The sequence below is a fragment of the Bombina bombina genome, chromosome 2 (genome assembly GCF_027579735.1).
Source record: "Bombina bombina isolate aBomBom1 chromosome 2, aBomBom1.pri, whole genome shotgun sequence".
NCBI lineage: Eukaryota > Metazoa > Chordata > Amphibia > Anura > Bombinatoridae > Bombina > Bombina bombina.
Window position 1 is genome coordinate 327,324,049 of NC_069500.1, and position 17,643 is coordinate 327,341,691.

The 17,643-nt window shown below is 38.9% G+C and overlaps 1 long non-coding RNA gene across 1 annotated transcript; it reads right to left on the reverse strand.

The window, feature by feature from the left end:
- Positions 1-809: 809 nt before the first annotated feature.
- On the reverse strand, positions 810-15,479 carry LOC128647774 (uncharacterized). The gene is made up of 3 exons (XR_008400411.1): positions 15,439-15,479; positions 4,473-4,569; positions 810-1,026 (listed from the first exon to the last, which is right to left on the reverse strand). It is a non-coding gene; the product is annotated as an uncharacterized LOC128647774 (long non-coding RNA).
- Between the last annotated feature and the right edge of the window lie 2,164 nt (positions 15,480-17,643).

A 17,643-nucleotide genomic window follows, 5' to 3' on the forward strand; every position in this document is an offset into this window, starting at 1 on the left:
AAATCATGTAATTTTAAGCAATTTTCTAGCTTACTCCTATTATCATTTTTTTTCCATTTTCTTCCTATTTTTATTCGAAAAAGCAGGAAAGTAAGTTCAAGAGACCATTTTTGGTTCAGCACAAGGGTATCGCTTGCTGATTGGTGGCTAAATGTAGCTACCAATATGTAAGCTCTACCCAGGTGTTAAAACAAAAATGGGCCAGCTCCTAATCTTACATTTCTGCTTTTTCAAATAAAGATAGCAAGAGAACGAAGAAAAAAATGATAATAGGAGTACATTAGAAAATAGCATGCTCTATCTGAATCATAAAAGCAAAACAATGGGTTTAGTTTCCCTTTAAGTTGAATACTTGATGTATTCTTATATTAGAGTTATATTATAACACTAATATCATTATCTCAGGTACAGTATGGCCCTTTTTACAGCACACCCCTTTAAGGCATTCCACTTATAAATCAGTCTTCAGTTCTGCCCATCGTTATTATGTTTCATGTTCTTATCTCCCTTTCAGTCTTTTTTGGCCGTCATTTTAATTGATTATTTTCTTTATGAATATTTGTTTTACAGATATCTCCATATCTGTGCATATATAGAAAATAATTATTGTATATAACTAACTGCAATTGTTACCAGAAGTTAAACTAGGAAAATCATATTTATTTTTTATTGATTTCATACTTTTACTGATTTTAATAAAATTAGCCTTTGCCTGTCTGGTAAATATGATCTGTTAACCTCAATACTGTATGAAGATAAAAATATTCACCAAAAAATCCTTTAGAAATGACTCCATAAAAACAACAGCATTGACTCTTACAAAAGTAATTTAAACTTTTATTAGGCTTCAAATTTTCCAGGTATTAAAACATTTTAAATATGACATTGTAATAAACCAGAGAATAACTTATAGTATAGGCCTAGGGTACAAGTATAATGCAGATGCACAATAATGTTGACAGAACAACAAAAATATAATATGATGTCCATCTGTATCTGTTCTATGATCTTGAATTTGGCACCGGCCTGTAAAAATAAAAACAAATATTACATAAACATGGGCATTCTGTGCTAATTGCTTAGTCTACAGCAGAACTTTAATTTGTAGAACTAAAAAAGTAAATCTGACAAAAAAAATAACACGCCTTTATTTCAACTTCAAGGTTGTGATGAATACTAAAAAATAATTGTATTTTTAACTTCCATAAATTCTCATGTCAATGCGATTTCCATCTAGATATTAACATATTTGGCCACGTTCCTTCCTAATCAAACAGATCACTACCTGCCAATGGGATGCTTAGAACCTATACTTTAACCCCTTAAAGACTAGCAACGTACCCTGTACATCACTCGTCTTTGAATAGGGAAGTGCTATTAGATGCGCAGTCTCGCCGCCAGTGTTGAGGCCACGCTATTTACGACAAGAAGGGAGGGTATAATAGCGCAGTGGCAGGACACGTGCTATTTAAAAAAATAAAACCCTCAATGAGCGGCAACATACATGGTACATCTCAGTCGTTAAAGGGTTACTATATTGAGACTTTTTTTCCTTAAGATATTTATATTTTACTTCTCTAGAAATCAATGTGCACTATTTGATACCCTATGTTGTAATTTAAATTTTTGGTTGTGTTCCTAGACTTTTGGAGATAAAAGAGGGAAAGTCACAATGTGCAGTTTATTTCCTTTTCAATTGTGTTTTTTTCCTTTTACAAAATATAAAGAAATGTGCTATCTAGATGTGTCATATTCTAAATCTTCATATCCCCACTTCCCTTCCCAAAGGAAAACGATATAGCAGAGTAGCATTTAGTAAGACAGTATTCTATTTACTTCTGTGATACTCCCATGCTGTGTGAGGTGCTTGCTTATTTAAAGGGACATTAAACACTAAGAGCCAGATTACAAGTGAAGTGCTAAATATTGCTTGCATGCAAGCAATATTAGTGCTCCATTGAGTAATACCAGCGCCCGCTAATATTAGCTGGTATTACAACTCAAGTGTAAAATTACGCAAGCTCAGAATCTAAGTGCAGCGAAAAGGGTAAGTAGCTCAACGATGCAGCAAATATAACACCCAACTCCAACCAACTTTACCCCCAAAATACTACCTAGCGCAATTATTTTATTAAAACATAAAAATAATACAATTTGTATTTTTTTTTATAAAATACACTACACTGTATTTTGGGGGCATTTGGGGCATATTTATAAAATTGACCAGAGATCTGATCTCTGGTTAATTTTATAAGTGCTAGTTGCTACCACAAGCATATAGTAGCAATAACCAGTCACTTCTAATGGCTGGTTATTTATTGCGTGCCTGCAAAAGGGCACATTTGCCCACTTGCGGGCACGCAATAAATTACCGCTCCACTTTTAATCTAGCCCTAAATAAATGCTAGATAGAATGAAGCATTGAAAGAAAAGGTTAATCTGTGAATAACATGTAGATGTATTTTTGAAAGTTTTATTTGGTGTTTAAACATTAACAAACTAAGTGTAAAGCTTTAGTGTCTATAAAACAATGGGAGCTGCCATGTTGTAACTTAGGTTACATTATCTGCTGTGGCCAATTAGGGACAGTTATAAATTTGTGACTAGAGTGTGCAGCCAATGGCTGTGTGGAATATAAGTGTTCTGCACTTCCATTTCTAACAGGAGCTGAAAAGCTCACAACTTCAGAATAGAATTACAGGAAAAGGGGACAAAATAAATAATGAAAGTATATGTGTATATATATATATATATATATATATATATATATATATATATATATATATATATATATATAAAAATCCAAGGTACATCATTGGAGCACTTATTTGCGCTATCGGCGCCCACCTACCTTGGATTTTTCTATCTATCTTTTGTTGGAGCTAATCAGACACGCTCTGGGCGCTGCAGCTGCAGGTCTCCTATACCGCAATACATCCCTCACACTCCGGGAGATGAACTTTCAGCAGATGTAAGGTACTGTTTCAATTTATTACTCAGGATTGGCTTTTTGAATCTTATGTGGGGACTCTCTGTGCACACATTTTGAAATTTTGGTGGAAAACTATATATATATATATATATATATATATATATATATATATATATATATATATATATACATACACACATACACACACAGTTTTTCATTTTATATTACCATCTCAAGGTGTTTATTGTCCCTTTAAAAGGGCCTTAATAGTAAAAAAAAAATGACATCCTTTAATGTAAATTTAAGACTATTTACCCTGCACTACTGTGAGATTAACCCACACAAAGGCTTTAAACACAAAATGGAAGTACTGACTGGTACCTACAGAGCACTGCTGGTCAAGAGCAAAAACTGCCAACTGCTGCTTATCTAATCAGAAATACTAGTTAAATGACTAGCGCTCATGATTGGATCAGCAGCACTTCCGTTCAGGATCAGCAGTGCTCTGTGGTTCCAAGCGGTACTTCTACTGTGTGTTTAACACCTTTGTGGGTTAGTGCAGGGTTGATGGTCTTAAAATGAATTAAAACAAATTAGAGCATGTATTTTTTTACTAATATGCTCTTTTAAAGAAATATATATTGTTTTATCTTAAGTTGCATGTTGCTGAAGCACTGAAAATTGTAAAGGGGGTTTCATTTATTGTTCCTGTGACAGGAGCATTCCTTTGTTTGAAGAATGTTTCTTTTTAGACAAGATTTATAATTCATTAACATTTTAATTGATATTAGTTGATAGTGCAATAAAAATCCTGTCACAAAGAAGCACCACTATCAAAATGGAACATTCCTTTCAAAGGGTCAGCTCAATCCAAGCACAGAGAAAACTCCAACATGGCTGCTCTATTTATGATCATGGGAGGATCAGGGAAGTGAGTAAAACACTCCCCTGCTGTATCACATCCATATAAGCATGTTGTATAAACAGAAACAAACACTCCCCTGCTGTATCACATCCATATAAACATGTTGTATAAACAGAAACAAACACTCCCCTGCTGTATAACATCCATATAAGCATGTTGTATAAACAGAAACAAACACTCCCCTGCTGTATCACATCCATATAAGCATGTTGTATAAACAGAAACAAACACTCCCCTGCTGTATCACATCCATATAAGCATGTTGTATAAACAGAAACAACACTCCCCTGCTGTATCACATCCATATAAGCATGTTGTATAAACAGAAACAAACACTCCCCTGCTGTATCACATCCATATAAGCATGTTGTATAAACAGAAACAAACACTCCCCTGCTGTATCACATCCATATAAGCATGTTGTATAAACAGAAACAAACACTCCCCTGCTGTATCACATCCATATAAGCATGTTGTATAAACAGAAACAAACACTCCCCAGCTGTATCACATCCATATAAGCATGTTGTATAAACAAACGAAAAAACAAAAAAACTATTTAAAAAGAAATGACTCAGTGGGGTGATTTAAACAAGAAAAAACATAACTGCTTACCTGTGACCACAAACAATTCTTGTGTGGGATTGGTAATCCCCTATGCATCTTCTCATTTCATGGTCAGTAATGTCTTTATAGACCCTTTGACATGTTTCTGTAATAGAAAACAACATCAAATAAATGAGTATAAAGTTAGATATGCAAAATAATTAGATAAAGTCTGTTCAGCAATAGTCTGTCCCCTATTACATGGGCATGATACACTTTGTGATTATAACATTAATTATTTAATTATAAATAATAAAACAACTTTGCATTATACTTTCATTATTTTGCCCTCTTTGCCTGTAATGTAATGGTCTATGCAAAAGTTTTCCAGTGGCCAAATTTCACCACCATTTTCCTTATTTGGAGGAGCTAATCCTGATGTACTTCATGTGACAGTCACTCTAGTCACATCATACTGTCAGTATGCCTTTCCTTGTTTTATGTTAGCACAAAGTCCATGCTAAAGCCAATTAGAAAGATATACAGACTATTGTTAATCATTTGAGGTCTGAAGCCTGCATTACCAATTTTCAGCATTATTATTATTATCGGTTATTTGTAGCGCGCCAACAGATTCCGCAGCGCTATAAACAAAGGGGGAGTACAACAAAACAATTATAGGGTAGAGGGCCCTGCCAATAGTTGCACTGTTGTAGTCAGCTCTTAAGAAGGTGATCTACTAACAGCTGGACTATTAGGCTTACATGCTAAGAGGGTTCAGGGGATTGCAGTGGAGGAGAGGAACTGGTATTAGGAAAGGTTAGCGTAGGTTGTATGCGTCCCTGAACAGTAGAGTCTTTAGGGAGCACTTGAAGCTTTTAAAACTAGAAGAGAGTCTTGTGGAGCGAGGCAGAGAGTTCCATAAGATGGGAGCCAGTCTGGAGAAGTCCTGTAAATGGGAGTGTGATGAGGTGACAAGAGAGGAGGAGAGTAGGAGGTCATGAGCAGAGCGAAGGGGACGGGAGGGAGAGTATCTGGAGACAAGGTCGGAGATGTAGGGGGGAGCAGTGCAGTTGAGGGCTTTGTATATCAAAGTGAGAGTTTTGTGTTTGATCCTAGAGGCAAGAGGAAGCCAGTGAAGGGATTGGAAGAGAGGCGCAGCAGATGAAGAGCGACGTGTAAAGAAGATGAGTCTGGCAGAGGCATTCATTATGGATTGTAAAGGAGCTAGGCGGCAGGTGGGGAGACCAGAGAGGACAGAGTTGCAGTAATCAAGGCGGGAAAGAATGAGAGAGTGGATTAAAATCTTAGTTGTGTCTTGTGTAAGGAAGTGTCTAATTTTAGAGATGTTTTTAAGGTGGAAGCGGCAGGCTTTAGCCAATGACTGAATGTGAGGAGTGAAGGAAAGATCTGAGTCGAATGTGATCCCGAGACATCGGGCTTGCGGGTAGGGGTAATGATGGAGTTGTCGACAGTTATAGAGATATTGGGTGTGGAGATTTTGGAAGAAGGGGGGAAAATGAGGAGCTCAGTTTTGGAGAGATTTAGCTTGAGGTAGTGAGAGGACATCCAGGAAGAGATGTGAGAAAGACAGTTAGTGACACGGGTTAGCAAGGAAGGATAGTTCTGGTGCAGAGAAGTAGATTTGGGTGTCATCGGCGTACAAATGATATTGGAAACCGTGGGACTTAATTAGGGAACCTAGTGATGATGTGTAGATTGAGAAGAGAAGGGGACCGAGGACAGAGCCTTGTGGTACTCCGACAGAAAGTGGTGACGGGGCGGAGGAGGCCCCAGCGAAGGCTACACTGAAGGTACGGTTTGACAGATAGGAAGAGAGCCACGAAAGGGCTGTGTCACAGATGCCGAAGGATTGGAGGGTTTGGAGCAGAAGAGGATGGTCGACAGTGTCAAAGGCTGCGGACAGATCAAGGAGGATAAGCAGAGAGAAGTGGCCTTTTGATTTAACTGTAAGTAGGTCATTGGTGACCTTAACAATAGCTGTCTCTGTGGAGTGATAGGGACGAAATCCAGATTGCAGCGGGTCAAGAAGGGAGTTTAACATAAGGAAATGGGATAGGCATGCATATACTAGTTTTTCGAGAAGCTTAGAAGCAAGAGGGAGGAGGGAAATTGGGCGGTAGTTGGATGGGGAGGTAGGATCAAGGGAAGGTTTTTTGAGGATAGGTGTGACCAGCACATGTTTCATTGATGAGGGAAATGTACCAGTGCTGAGGGAGAGGTTGAAAGTGTGTGTTAGTATAGGGGTAAGGGTAGCAGAGAGAGAGGGGAGCAGCTGTGAGGGGATAGGGTCAAGGGGACAGGTAGTGAGGTTATGAGGGTTGTGGGTGAGTGGGAGTATTTGAGGGGGGGAGAGAATGGAATTGTGTTGAGAGCTGATTTCATGTCTGATGGAGTCAATTTTGTTAATGAAGTGACTGGCAAAGTCGTGGGCTGACAGAGAAGTTGTATTAGGAAGTGGGGGAGGGCGGAGGAGAGTATTGAAAGTGGAGAACAGACGTTTTGGGTTTGAAGAAAGATTAGAGATAAGAGTAGAGAAGTAGTGTTGCTTGTGGAGATTAAGGGCAGAGTAGTAGGAGTTCAAGATGAATTTGTAATGAAGAAAATCAGCTGAACTCCGTGATTTTCTCCAATGCCGTTCAGCAGTACGGGAACATCTGCATAGGTACCGTGTCAGAGGAGTATGCCAGGGCTGGGGATGAGTGTGTGATTTCCTAACAGTGGTAAGGGGGGCGAGATTGTCAAGGACGGATATAAGGGTTGAATTATAGTGGCAGATAGATTGTTCAGGGCAGGAAAAGGTGGAGAAGGATGAAAGGAGCGGTTGAAGGGAATTAGCAAGTTGTTGCTGATCTTAAGACCTAATGCTTCTGTGAAGTTTGGTGTGAGGAGTAGAAGGTGGGAGAGTTGTAGGAAGGGATGATATGTTGCAGGTAAGGAGATGGTGGTCAGAAAGAGGAAAAGGGGAGTTTGAGAAGTTTGAGAGAGTGCATCGATAGCTAAAGATCAGGTCAAGGGAGTGACCGTCTTTGTGAGTGGGAGAATCAGTCCATTGTGACAGACCGAAAGAGGAAGTGAGTTGCAGAAGTTGTTTAGCAGATGAGGCAGTGGGATTGTTAAGGGGGATGTTGAAGTCGCCAAGAATGAGGGCAGGGGTGTCTAAGGAAAGGAAGTAGGGTAGCCAGGCAGACAAGTGATCTAGAAATTGAGTTGTGGAGCCAGGGGGTCGGTATATGACTGCAACACGTACAGAGAGAGGGGAGAATAAGCGAATCATGTGGGTTTCGAATGAGGGAAAAGTGAGGGAAGAGATAGGGTGTATTTGTTGAAAGGTGCAACGAGAGGAAAGTAAAATACCTACACCACCTCCTTGTCTATTACCAGACCTAGGAGTGTGGCTGAAGTGGAGACCCCCATGTGACAGAGCAGCAGTGGATGCTGTGTCTAGGGGAGAGAGCCAGGTTTCTGTTAGGGCCAGAAGGTTGAGGGAGCGGGAGATGAAGAGGTCATGTATAGAAATGAGTTTGTTGCAGACAGAGCGAGAGTTCCAGAGTGCACAGGTGAAAGGGGTAGTGGCTTTAGATGCAAGAGGAATGTGAGAAAGGTGTGCAGAGTTTTGTTTTCTGAGTCTATGGGATGGTACACATGGATGTGCATGGCTTGTCAGTGGTTGGGGACCGGGATTAGGGGAGATGTCACCAGCAGTAAGTAGAAGCAAGAGGGAGAGTGACATGAGATGAGATATAGATTTGCAGTAGTGAGACTGCTTTTGAGATGAGCTGCAGGGGGTAGAGAGAGTGTTTAGGAATAGGTAAAGTTCATGAGTAGAAAAGCATAGTAAAAACCCATATTATTCAGAGTTAAAGGGACATGAAACCCAATTTTTTTTCTTTCGTTATTTAGAAAGAGCATGTCATTTTAAACTTCTTTCGAATTTACTTCTTTTACCAAATTTGCTTCATTTTCTTGATATCACTTGCTGAAAAGCATATCTAGATATGCTCAGTAGCTGCTGATTGGTTGCTGCACATAGAGGCCTTGTGTGATTTGCTCACACATGTGCATTGCTATTTCTTCGACAAAGGATATCTAAAGAATTGAGCAAATTAGATAATAGAAGTAAATTGGAAAGTTGTTTAAAATTGCATGCCCTATCTGAATCATGAAAGTTTAATTTCGAATAGATTGTCCCTTTAAAGGGACATGAAACCCATCATTTTTCGTTCATAATTAAAATAGAGCAGGATTCTTCAAACCATGGGTCGGGACCCATTACTGGGTCACAACACCACGTGTACTGGGTCCCGACTTGTGTGTGTGTTGTAGGAGTGTGTGTGGTGTATTGTATGAGATTGTGTGTGTGCTGTGCATGTGTTGTGTATGAGTGTGTGTGGTATGTGTGTTGTATGAGTGTGTGTGGTATGCGTGTTATGAAAGTGTGTGTGTATGTGTGTGTGTTGTAAGAGTGTATGGGGTGAGTGTGTATTATATGAAAGCATGTGTGTTGTATGATAGTGTATGGGGTATGTGTGTTATATGAGAGTGTGTGTTGTATGAGAGTGTGTGTGGTATGTGTGTTACATGAAAGTGTGTGTTGTATGAGAGTGTGTGTGGTATGTGTGTTACATGAAAATGTGTGTTGTATGAGAGTGTGTGGTGTGTTGTATGAGAGTGTGTGTGTGGTATGCGTGTGTTATGAAAGTGTGTGTGTATGTGTGTGTTGTAAGAGTGTATGGGGTGAGTGTGTGATATATGAAAGTGTGTGTGTTGTATGAGAGTGTGTGTGATATGTGTGTTATATGAAAGTGTGTGTGTTGTATGAGAGTGTGTGTGGTATGTGTGTTATATGAAAGTGTGTGTGTTGTATGAGAGTGTGTGGTATGTATGTTACATGAAAATATGTGTTGTATGAGAGTGTGTGGAGTGTGTGTTGTATGAGAGTGTGTGTGTGTTATTACGTTTTACAATGCTTTCATATTTGACTATAATCAGGAATAAAGCATGCACATATTTTAGTTTCTTTGCCAAAAATTGCAGCTATCATGTTATTTATTTCTTACAAAATTATTTCAAGACCAAGTATAAAAATTGGGTCCTAAAGGTATGTGGTATCATGGCACTGGGTCTTGGGGGGAAAAGTTTGAAGAACCCTGAAACAGAGCATACATTTTTAAACAACTTTCCACTTTACATCTATTATTTAATTTGCTTAATTCTCTTGATATCCTTTTTTGAAGAAGCAGCAATGCACTACTGGGAGCTATTAAATTCATTGGGTGAGCCAATAACGTGAAGTATACATGTGCAGCCACCAATCAGCAGCTACTGAACATACTTTAGGTATCCTTTTCTATAAAGAATACCAAGAGAACAAAACAAATTAGATAATAGAAGTAAATTGGAAAGAAAATTTATGCTTACCTGATAAATGTATTTCTTTTTTGACACAATGAGTCCACGGATCATCTTAATTACTAAAGGGATATTCACCTCCTGGTCAGCAGGAGGCGGCAAAGAGCACCACAGCAGAGCTGTTAAATAGCTCCTCCCTTCCCTCCCACTCCAGTCATTCGACCGAAGTTAAGGATAGAAAGGAAAAACCAACCATGAGTAGCCCTTGGATTCACACCAATAGAGATATTTACACCAAATCTTATGGTAAATCTTTCTAGTTACAGGCTTATGAGTCTGAATCATGGTCTCTATGACCGAGTCAGAAAACCCCCGCTTGGATAAAATTTAGCGTTCAATCTCCAAGCAGTCAGCTTCAGAGAAACTAGATTTGGGTGAAGAAAGGGCCCCTGAATTAGAACAGAAGTCTCAAAGGTGGCAGAGATGCCTACTCCACCAGATCTGCATACCAAATCCTGCGAGGCCAAGCTGGAGCTATGAGGATCACCAATGCCCTCTCATGTTTGATTAGAGCAATGACCTGAGGAAGAAGGGCAAACGGAGGAAATAGGTATGCTAGACTTAAGGTCCAAGGGACCACCAGAGCATCTATCAGCTCCGCCTGGGGGTCCCTGGACCTCGACCAGTATCTCGGGAGCTTGGCATTTAAGAGCCTTTATTCTATCCTGGATCTCATACAAAGAAGTTTCTGTCCTGAGAGCCTCAGACAGTGCATCAAACCAATACACTGCCGCACTAGTGACGGTAGCAATACACACAGCTGGTTGTCATTGCAGGCCCTGGTGTACAGTGTGAGTAAGCCCTCTAACTTTTTGTCCATAGGATCTTTGAAGGTACAACTATCCTCTATGGGAATAGTAGTTCTCTTAGCTAAGGTAGAAATGGCCCCTTCCACCTTAGGCACTGTTTGCCAAGCCTCGTTGTTAGAGTCGGCTATGGGAAACATCTTCTTAAAAACAGGAGAGGTAGAAAAAGGTATGCCCGGTCTCTCCCATTCCTTAGCAATTATTTCATAAGCTCGGTCAGGGACCGGAAACACGTCTGTCGAGGAAGCAACCTCGAAATATTTGTTCAGCTAACTAGACTTCTTAGGAACAACCACTACCGTGGAGTCACTGTCCTCCAAAGTAACTAAAACCTCCCTAAGTAACAGACGGAGGTGTTCTAGCTTAAACCTAAAAGATACAACCTCAGAATCAGCCAGAGGAATTACACTTTCTGAATCTGAAATTTCTCCTTCAGATGCTACAGCGGTATCCTCATCTTCAGTATTCTGGGAGGGCACCTCCGAAATTGCAACAATTGCATCAGAAACCTCGCTTACTAAATGTCTGATTTTCCTTTTTACGCTTTCCCTGCAACATTGGAAAAGCAGAAAACTCATCATGAGAGAAGCTATGTCTTTTAAGGTAACTCCAGCGGGAGCTAGAGCAGAAGTACAGGGCACTGCTTGTGAGGGAGATAAAATTTGGGACGCTTGGGGAGAAAGCTGCGGCATATTTTGAACCTCGTCATAAGACTCTTGGACAGTATCGGCTTTAGAAACATTTTGCTCAGAAAAAATATTTTCCCTATAATTTAAAGTCCTCTCAATACATGAGGGACAGAAAGGGATAGGTGGTTCCACATTTGCATCAAAACACAAGGAGCAAGTGACATCTTGCAAGTCTCCTTAGTCCATACTGTTCACAATGAGTAAATTAATAAATAAAAAATGAATTAAAATTTTTGTAATGAAAAAACGTTACTGTGTCTTTAAATTTAAACAAGTAACTTTTTTACCCAACTATATCAATTATGAAAATATCACAATTTGAACACTACAGACACCTTTACACCTCAGTAACCCTGCTGAGGTGCCTACCTGACTGCTAAACAGGAGTCAATGTCCCTTTTCTTGTGGTGCAGGAACGATCCGGACCTCAGCAATAAGAATAGTGCCAACGGATAATGCTAGAAACGCCTGCTTTACTGGAAACCATGCGTTTCTAGTGACACGCTACTGAACTGATGCCCATAGTGGGCGTTACTATATGCACCTCTTCTCCCGATCGGCCTGTTTGCTAAGTAAAGCCGTCGGGAGACACAAACCATCAGAGCAAATGAAAAAGCTTTACTCCCAGCCCCAGTGCCTGCAGATATGGCTGTCTAAAATCCTCTCCAGTGTAGGAGAGTCTGTAGTCCCCAAACATAAAGCGCCCCTTCCTGTATGAGCCTTATATGTTCATTTTTCCAATAAATGTTCACACCTTTATCTCTGAGATGCTTTGTTTCCTTGGCCCCAGAATAAAAAAGCAGCACTTATCTCGTATCTGCCTGACAGCAAGGCAGCTCACAGGCTTGAGAGGTCCTATCCCTCACATCAACCTGTGGAGAAATAAAAGTCTGAGTAAATTACATGGGAGGCGCAGTGAGAATTATGTCCCACAAGTTCCCATTGCTCTAAAGCCACCCCTGCTCTACTGAAGAGACTGATATGGACTACGGCTACAATCTAGGACAAAGCAGCACAATCTTGCACTACTTTAAAAATAATAAACTCTTGATTGAAGAATTTTATCTAACAACTCACTTTACCACTTCCTAGCACTAACGTAGGCAAAGAGAATGACTGGAGTGGGAGGGAAGGGAGGAGCTATTTGCTGTGGTGCTCTTTGCCGCCTCCTGCTGACCAGGAGGTGAATATCCCATTAGTAATTAAGATGATCCGTGGACTCATCGTGTCATGAAAAAGAGAAATTGTTTAACCCCTTGAGTGCTAACAACAGCTCTGAGCTGTCACAGGGTTTCCCACTCTGGTGCTAACGACAGCTCAGAGCCGTTGCTAGCACTCTCCCACCTTGAGGGAGATCTGGGGGCTCCCACCCGCTCCTACCCCGGCGATTGGGCCTGCATAGTGACAGGCATCACCGGGGCTTCACGTTATGCACTGTGATGTCATGCGCAATGACTTGATGACGTCACCGTGCAACTTTATTTAACATTAACAATGTTAAATATCGAAGCAGGGGGCATGCTGCTTAGAAGCCTGTATCTCAGGCATCTAAGCAGCTACAGACCCCCAAGACCCACTGTTGGAAAGGTAATCGTCTAACATTTCCAACAGTGTAAGTCTTGGGGATCTGAAAAAAAAAGTAAAAAAATAAATATATTTTTTTTAAAATATAAAACAAAACAAAAAACAACTAAAAAAGCTTAGCACCAAGGTGGGAAAGTGCTTAGCACTCAAAGGGTTAAAATCTCATGCTCTATACTGAATCATGAAAGACAGAAAAACCTTGGGTTTCATGCCCCTTTAAATTACAGTAAATGGTGCAAAATAAAAAGTATATTGCAAAGTTGCATAACTAAACATTTTATATTGTGATCTCAATGTGTGTTATGCCCCTTTAAAGCATATATGTCTATATGTGTGTACATATATATTAAAGTGATGGTAAATCCTAGCGTTTGTGAAACGCAGGATTTACCATTGGAACAAATAAAGGGGAGTTTCATTCATGAGGTATAAAATACTTCATGCTGAAAGCTCCTTTTTTTGTTTGCAGCCTTTGCCGCATTGAGCTGCTAAGGCAGCCTACGGCAGAACGGTATTTGACTGAGGTGACGTTTCTACCTCTTAGCCAATAGCCTTGCAGGAAATTCGAGGCCTGTCACTTTAATGTTTTTCTATGTGTATATATGACTGTAAATACATATATACACATATAAATACAATAATATATATGTATACATATATATATATATATATATATATATATATATATATATATATATATATATATATATACAAAAACATCTTTAGCAATGTATGTGTCTCAATGTCAAAGCCATTTGCCTGCCTTTTTTTTCTAGCACCCAAGATCATGAGATCTGTTGAACCCTTAAAAGTTTTTTTGTGCAATATTTAGTATATGATAGTAATTTTTATTTAGATTTATTTTAATTATATTAAAGTTAGGGGTGTTAGGGTTAGACTTAGGTTTAGGGGTTAATATATTTATTTAGTATTCGTGATGTGGGAGGCCAGAGGTTTAGGGGTTAATAACTTTAGTATAGTGGTGGTGACATTGGGGGTGGCAGATTAGGGGTCAATACATTTATGTAGGTGGCGGCAGATTAGGGGTTATTAAATATATGTAGGTGGCGGTGACATTGGGGGCAGCAGATTAGGGGTTAATAAGTGTAGGTAGGTGGCAGCAACATTGGGCGGCAGATTAGGGGTTAAAAATTGTAATGTAGGTGTCGGCGATGTCGGGGGCAAAAGATTAGGGGTGTTTAGACTCGGGTTTATGTTATGGTGTTAGGTGTAAACATAAATTTTCTTTCCCCATAGGAATCAATGGGGCTGCGTTACGGAGCTTTACGCTCCTTTATTGCATTAATGTCTGGGGAAATAGTGCACGAGCACGTAAAACCAGCTCAAAGCAGCGCTGGTATTTGTGTGCGGTATGGAGCTCAACGCTGCCATATTGCCTGCTAACGGCCGGGTTTTTGCAAACCTGTAATAGCAGTGCTATTAAAGGTGAGCGGTGGAAATAACTTGCAAGTTAGTAGCGAGTCGCTCATAACGCAAAACTCGTAATCTGGCTGATGGTTATTTACCTGCTCTCATCCAAGATAATCCAGAAAATCTGGCCTGTTGGGGAGGCCTGGAGACAGGTTTGAAAACCACTGCCCTAGATCAAAATAATTGGCAACTGATATTAAAGGGACTGTTAACAAGGATTATTTTTTAGGGAATAGGGATTTAATCTCAGTTTCTTGCTGCAAGTCTTTTAATTTACATTATAGATTTTGATCACAGTAGAATCATTTCAAAAAGTAAATTAAAACATTTGCAGCAAGAAAATTAGATTAAAATCACTAATTACCTTAAAATATTTACTGTATTTTTTAATGCATGTTAAATAAAACACCCTAACAGCTCACTTGCATATGAATAATACTTTTGCAATTTAGGGCCAAATTAAACAAGCAAGGGTTACATTATTAACCCTTCAGCATCTACATAGCAGGACATAGTTATTTTAAACTGCACAAATACTGTAACCCACAGCAAGAACAAAACAAAATATTAACCCCTGCCAGGCTTCTGAACAGCATCAAAGCAATTCATAAAATACAGCTTCTAGTCTGCTACACCATTATATCAGAAAGTCACAAGCAGATGCAGTTTGTTTGCCAATGTCTGTATATTTCATACACTTACAGTAACATCTCTCATATAAAACAGTGATAGATTTTACTAAAAAAGTTTTCTAATTACTAAAATGCTCGTTTTCAAACCGAAAAATAAAGATGCACATTTCAATTGTATTTGGATTATCCCTTTAACATTTAAATCTAGTTGTGTTTGTATGTTCTGTGTAATGCAGTATAGCTGGTGACTTACTAATGCTGCTAAGCAAATCATTAGTGTATAATTATATGTTACACATGTGTGCAGAGCTAGTGAGATAGTTGTGTTTGTAAGTATGTTCTGTGTAATGCAGTAGCAGGTGGCTTACTAATGCTGCTAAACAAATCATACACAACATGTGTGTGTGCAGCTAGTGATATACTTTTTTATATATATATTTAATCTAATGGTTGATCTTACCTGAGTGCAGTGCACATGGCTTGTCTGGCTGCAGCACAGAGTGCAGCACACAGAAAGTTCATAGTAGTGAGACAGTGAGTGCACTCAAATGCCGCAGCGCCCTCTGTGGTGGTAAGACCACACTGCACACAATATTATATGCTAAACACAGTCTAATGTAAACTGTAGCTAAAAGCTAGTAGTATGGGTGACAAATGAACTTTAATTTAATTTATTCCAGAACACAACAAATATACAATGCCTTGCTATAAAACTATGTATTATTTAGCTTTAGAGTCAGAATTTAAAATACAAGTTAGCCATCTTAAAGGGACATTCCAGCAAAATGTGCATCATTGCATTTCTATTTTGAATAGAATCGTTTTTTTCCAATACACATGCATTAGCAAAAATGCTCTAGAAAAAAATAAATCACTGTTTAAATTTACCTTTCCTAATAGGAGCATAAAAACTCATTTTAAAAAGTGTATCTGCGAAGAGAGCCAGAGGTTGTGTACATGACACATGCTGAGTCATTTTCCATGCAATACCAGCTCTGAGCACATGCAGTGTACTTAAGTATGCTTCACATGTACACTGTTTTTTGTGTACTTAAAGGGACAAACTACTCCAGAATTTGTATTGTTTTAAAAGATAGATAATCCCTTTATTACCCATTCCCCAGTTTTGCACAACCAACACAGTTATATTAATATACTTTTTACCTCTGTGATTACCTTGTATCTAAACCTCTGCAGACTGCCCCTTATCTCAGTTATTTTAATATACTTTTTACCTCTGTGATTACCTTGTATCTAAGCCTCTGTAGACTGCCCCTTATTTCAGTTCTTTTGACAGACTTGTATTTTAGCCAATCAGCACTGACTCATAAATAACTACACAGGAGTTAGCACAATGCTATCTATATGACACACATGAACTAGCAGTGTTTAACTGTAAAAAACTGTCAAAATGCACTGAGATAAGAGGCGGTTCAATGGTTTAGAAATTAGCATATGAGCCTACCTAGGTTTAGCTTTCAACAGAGAATACCAATTGAACAAAGCAAATTTGATGATAAAAGTAAATGGGAAAGTTGTTTAAAAGTGCATTTTTTATTATCTAGTTTTGACTAGACTGTACTTTGCATGCATGCTCACAGTAAAAGTTCTCACAAAAGGCACAGTGAAAGATAATTTTTAGTAATAGGTTTACCTACCTTTGTTTAGTAGATGTCATTGTTTGTTTATTAATCTCATTTTCTTGCTGCATGTGTTTTCATTTCTTTTTTTCACTTCTTGAAATCTTCTCCTGTGATGCTGAATAAAATCTTTAACCCTCCCATTTCAGCTGTCTCTTCAGATGTGTGCACATAGAAACTTTTGGCTGAAAATAGAAGCCTTAGTATGTTGCTCCAGGGCACTAAGATAATAGCAGCTGTCCCTTTAATAACCGAGTTTTCAATATTTAAAGGGGCAGACAGCAAAATAAAATGTTGGTGGAAAGGATTATTTCATTAATATTAAAAAGATATGTTTCCGTCATGAATCCTCACCTTTTTAATATATTTCACGAGAATTTGAATTGAAAGCTGACTCCTGTACTATCCCTCTGTGAGGACCTTTATGCAAAGCCTGTCACTGAAAGCTGTTTACATACCCCTTAAGTGTGTGCCCTGCTCTTTTGCTACCTGTTTATGAGTATTATGACTGCGTATACACAGCGCTCATCACTTTACGCAGAACAGCATATAATGGTAGGGATTATGCAGATCTGGATTTCTTTTTCAACAACAAGTAACTCACATGCGTTGCCCATTACAAGAGACTGAGCATTTTGAATGGGAGATTTCTGAACCACGAGAGCGAGTCCACAGCCTATACATATTGATTCAACTTGTTAAATGTACTGCAGCTATTTGTCAGAGGTAGAAAGTCCAAATTATATGGGGTGGTGGTGAGGAGAAGCATTGAACATTAGGTAGAAGCGACTTGCAGATACTAAAGTTGATTACCAGTGTAGTATTTGATTTGGACTTTGCAGTATTGATTTTTCCCCACAAAAAAAAGTGTTTTTTTATTTAATTTTTTAAATATACTAATTGGCTTTTACCCACTTTAACTCAGTATTTATTATAAGGTCTCCTGACTTTTCTACAAACACATATTGTGTGTCCCATTGTTATTTCTTTTTCTCTTGTGTCGATATGTACAAAAATGTGCCTAG